Source organism: Myotis davidii, unplaced genomic scaffold (genome assembly GCF_000327345.1).
Source record: "Myotis davidii unplaced genomic scaffold, ASM32734v1 scaffold1134, whole genome shotgun sequence".
In the NCBI taxonomy this organism is placed as follows: Eukaryota; Metazoa; Chordata; class Mammalia; order Chiroptera; family Vespertilionidae; genus Myotis; species Myotis davidii.
This window is the reverse complement of record NW_006286229.1, coordinates 16530-21553: the sequence shown is the minus strand read 5'-3', so window position 1 is coordinate 21553 and position 5024 is coordinate 16530. Positions and strand designations below refer to the sequence as shown.

Below are 5024 nucleotides of genomic sequence, written 5' to 3'. Positions count from 1 at the left end.
GTGCACCTATGGCGGAGGACAGTGGGTGGGGAGTGAGAGTGGGAACTGGGTGGAGGGTAGTTATGGTGGGAAAAAAGAGTAACTAATGTAATAATCTGAACAATAAAGATTTAATTAAAAATATATTTTTATTGATTTCAGAGAGGAAGGGAGAAGGGGAGAGAGAGAGGAACATCAATGATGAGAGAATCTTCTACATGCCCCACTCTGGGGATTGAGCCCGCAACCCGGGCATGTGCCCTGACTGAGAATCGAACTGTGACGTCCTGGTTCATAAGTCCACATTCAACTACTGAGCCATGCTGGCCAGGTAGGGTGACATCCTATATAATAAAAGCCTAATATGCTAAGTTTGTGGTCGTCTGGTTGGCTGTTCAACCAATCAAAGCATAATATGCTAATAATATGCTAAGGCTGCTCAACTGCTTGCTATGATGTGCACTGACCACCAGAGGGCAGATGCTTGACAGGTAGGTTAGCTTGCTGCTGGGTTCTGGCGGATCCGAACTGAATGAGACGGGCTGGACATTCCCTGGAGCCCTCCCACAGTCCCTCCCCAGCTGGCTAACCTCCTGTATTTCTCCCCAGTCCCGATTGTGCACTGGTGGGGTCCTGCGGCCTGGCCTGCGCCCTTTTGCAATCCAGGACCCCTAAAGGGATGTTGGAGAGATGGTTTTGGCCTGATCCTACAGGCCAGGCTGAGGGACCCCACTTGCCGGAGGCTAAAACCAACAGTAGTTAACATATTAATGCAAAAAGACCCATTGGAAAGCCAATGAACTTTGATATTCAGCAGGGCTGAAAATCAGCATAATATTGCCTTGCTGTGGGCTCAATGGCTGTAGGCAAGTCCCTAACCTGATAATCCTTTTACTGTTTACCAAACTTTACCTTTGCTATGCCTGTATGCATTGCTAAGGGCAAATGTGTATTCAAGTAAATAAAAAGCAGACTGACCAGAAGTCAGTGAGCTTCTCCTCTAGAGAGAGGTTTCCACCTGGCCCCCATGCCTTCTAAATTCATATTTTATGTCTAGTTATTTTTATTTGTGTGTGGCCCCTTCTTCAGATCCTGAACCCTCACTCCAAGAGGTTACGGCACCCACCGGTGTACAAATTTGTGCAGTGGACCTCTAGTTGGTTAATAAAACTAATTCTGGGGCGGTGGGAGGGAGGAGTGAAGAAGGCAGCAGTAAGGCTCAGGGGCGGGGAGCCCTAGGGAGCTGAGGGGGTGGGCCAGGGCACTTGTTTGATGTGGGCCCACGCTACTCACAGCTGCAGTACATTGGCCAGGGCGCATAGGGCATGGTCACCTTAGCTTAGGACCACTTACTCAAGACACATGTGGCCATCAAGAAAATCAGCTCCTTCGTGCATCAGACCTACTGCCAGTGCTGCAGGAAATCCAGATCTTGCTGCGTTTCTGCCATGAGAATGTAATTGGCATCTGAGACATTTTTCAGGCACCTACCCTGGATGCCATGAGGGATGTCTATATTGTGCAGGACCTAATAGAGACAGACCTGTACAGGTTGCTCAAAAGCCAGCAACTGAGTAGCAACCATGTCTGCTACCTCTTCTACCAGATCCTGCGGGGCCTCAAGTATAGCCACTCAGCTACAGTGTCCACTGGGGTTTAAAGCCCTCCAACCTGCTCATCAACATCACCTGCGACCTTAAGATCTGAGATGTTGGCCTGGCACGGATTGTCGATCCTGAGCATCACCACACTGGCTTCCTGACAGAATACATGGCCACACGCTGGTACAGGGCCCCAGAGATCATGCTTAATTCCAAGGGTAACACCAAGTCCATTGACATCTGGCCCGTGGGCTGCCTTCTGGCTGAAATGCTCTCCAACCACCCCATTTCCCTGGCAAGCACTACCTGGACCAGCTCAGTCACAGTCTGGGCATCCGGGGCTCCCCTCCCCAGGGGACCTGAATTGTATCATCAACATGAAATCCCAAAACTGCCTGCAGCCTCTGCCTTCCAAGACCAAGGTGGCCTGGGCCAAGCTATTCCCCAAGTCAGACTTCAAAGCCCTTCCTGCTGGACCGGATGTTGACCTTTAACCCTAATAAACGGATCACAGTAGAAGAAGCCCTGGCTCACCCCTACCTGGAGCAGTACTACCACCCAACAGATGAGCCAGTAGCCAGGAGCCTTTCACCTTTGACATGGAGCTGGATGATCTACCCAAGGAGTGGCTGAAGGAGCTCATATTCCAGGAGATAGCCTGCTTCCAGACTGGGGTGCTGGAGGCCACCTAACCTGAACAGATGCCTCTGCTCCCTGGGGCTTGGCCCTGCCTCCTGTCTGCCCTTCCCCTGCCAGACTGTTAGAAAATGGACACTGTGCCCAGCCCGGACCCTGGCAGTCCAGGTCGGGGCACAGGGTGGGCCTGGCCACCTTTCCTTGCTTTAGACAGGCCAAAGCTCCCCCTAACCCCCTCAAGGCCCTGTGGGGCTCAGGTGGCCCCAAAGCAAATTCCCCTCAGCTGCTCTGCCTTCCTCTCCCCCAGCTATCCCAGTCTCTGGTGGTTTTGGAATTGAAGGGCTCTGGTCACCCTGTGACCTCCTGAGGGATAGTGGGGGTAGAGGATACTGAGTAGGGACTCAGGGACAGCCATGCCCCACTCACCTCATTCAAACCCCACCCATTTTCCCTCAAGGAACATTTCTAAGGCTCAAGGGCTACCATCCTTGAGGACCAGGGCTCTGCCTAAGCCCCTCCCCCTAAGCTGGCACATCTAACACCTGCTGCTTCTGTGTGTGGGCAAGCAGAAGTGGAGGTGGGGACATGGAGAGCCCCATGCCCCTGCCACCTGTGCCTGTACCTAATATGTAAATATAAAGATGTGTATATGGAAAAAAACCCACCCAAAACAAAAAACCCAATTCTGTAGGTTTCATAAAAATTTTAAAAATAAGAAGTAAAATGATTACATTAAAATTGCATTTAAAAATATATGCTCAAATAAATAAAAACAAAACCAAAAGTAAATGAATTTTTCTAAATTCTCTGCCTCAAATCACATCTGGCTGGGAAGAAAATGGGAGAAGTTGTAGCATAAAATATAATTATTTTGGAGCCAATATGACACAGGGAACAGAGATTAAGTAGGAAAAGCCATTTTTTTTGTCAGCCACAAAAGTAATAAACAGAAGAAGAAAGTCATGTATTTTGGCAGGAATAAATGAATTTTGTATAGAATTTTTAATACAGACTTTGCAATCTATAAAAATATCCAAGTCACTGAATGTTTGTGAGGAATCCATTGCACGTGGAAGTTGAACCAGGCTATCACCACATAAAAATATAGAGAAATCACTAAACAGGCTAAAGAAAATTACCCCTCCACCCTGGCCCCCTGCCTTCTGTTAGTTTTATTTGAAACTTTTAAGGAATAATCAACTACACAAAAGCTACATCTGCTTGACAGATTTCCTTTTGTCCTGGAGCCCATGGACCTGTCCTATCCCACTGAACATGTTTATATGAACGAATGAGCAGATTGCAGAGGAAGCACAGATGTATTTATTTACCTAGTGGCTTACTTCTTTGGCATTGCCTGCTCAAACGAAGGCAGCTGTTTTGGGGCTGGACACGATGGGTGGCGATGTCCACTTGGGGGAAGTGTTGAATGAGCGATAAAGTAACAGCTACAATACATATTTGGCAGAATGGAAAATGGCTTAGATATAACTCACTTGAATGCATGGTTAGGTTTTGATTATTATTTTCGGATGCTGAGGTCAGAGAGACGTTTTTTAGCCAAAGCACTCACCAAGGTCAGAACGTTCATGTTTGGTAGTGAATTGTGTTTTTAAGAGCTAGCACATCTTTGTTTTTGCTTTTTGAAAGTCACTTTCTGAGTTCATGGGTTGCAGTGTGGCTGGAGCAATGAATGGAGGGAGGCTGTGTAGACAGATGATGCTAGGAGGGAAGAAGGACAACTATGGGAAGAAAGAGAAGACTGGCAATTCTATAGGAAAAGATTTACCTCTTTAGTGAGAAACTACTGGACAAGGAGTGAAATGATGATAATGGTGCTGTATAAAAAGAAGCCCATGCTGCTATGTACAGAATGGACTGGCATCTGGGAAATCACTTAGGAGCCTGGGAATAAAATGAGGAAGACTCTAAGAGCTTTTGAGGAGGCAAATGCACAGGTCTTGGTGACTGGGGCTGGCCGAGGGATGGTAGAGAGGATTGCTCCCTCTATATAAGCGGTTCTCAACCTGTGATTCGCGACCCCTTTGGGGATTGAACGACCCTTTCAACGGGGTCATCTAAGACCATTGGAAAGCACACATATAATTACATATTGTTTTTGTGATTAATCACTATGCTTTAATTATGTTCAATTTCTAACAATGTAATTGGGGGTCACCACAACATGAGGAACTGTATTAAAGGGTCGCGGCGTTAGGAAGGTTGAGAACCGACACTCTATATGAATGCAGGACTGCTTCTGACCAGTGGGATTTTCAGGGCCAGCACCGTCCATTTCCTTCTTCAATGACTCGGTGGGCTGCAGTATCACAGTTTGCCAGTAGGTGCTGCTCTCTAACATCTGAATTCAGCTTTAACATTCTCCAAGGTTTTAGGCAATTTTTTAACTTTAACAATTCAAAAAGTTGTGGAGTATTTTTTAATACTGAGGAATATCAGTAATTTTTTTTTTTACTTAAGACTTGGTAACACAAGTTTCAGTTTATAGTTCAGTCCTATGGCCATAGTAAGACTTCGTTGTATTTTAACTTGGTTCTGTTCTGCTTAGGCATAGCTGGGACTTAATTCACTAAAGACTGGTAAAGGTGGAGTTGGTCTGTTGTTGGAAGGTTGATCCCTCCAAAAAAAAAAAAGTTCTGGATTTTCATGTCACAGACGGTAGTACAATGGTATCATTGCTTTCAGGAAGGATCTTTCTGCTCTGGCTGGTGTTGGTCTTGGGTTAAATTCTCCATCAAGGGCATGTACCTGGGTTGCGGGTAATCCCTGGCCCTTGTGCCAGAGGCA

At 46.7% G+C, this 5024-nt stretch overlaps 1 pseudogene; it reads left to right on the top strand.

Annotated features, from left to right (window-relative positions):
* Window positions 1-1268: 1268 nt before the first annotated feature.
* On the top strand, window positions 1269-2417 carry LOC102756925 (annotated as a pseudogene).
* Window positions 2418-5024: the final 2607 nt, after the last annotated feature.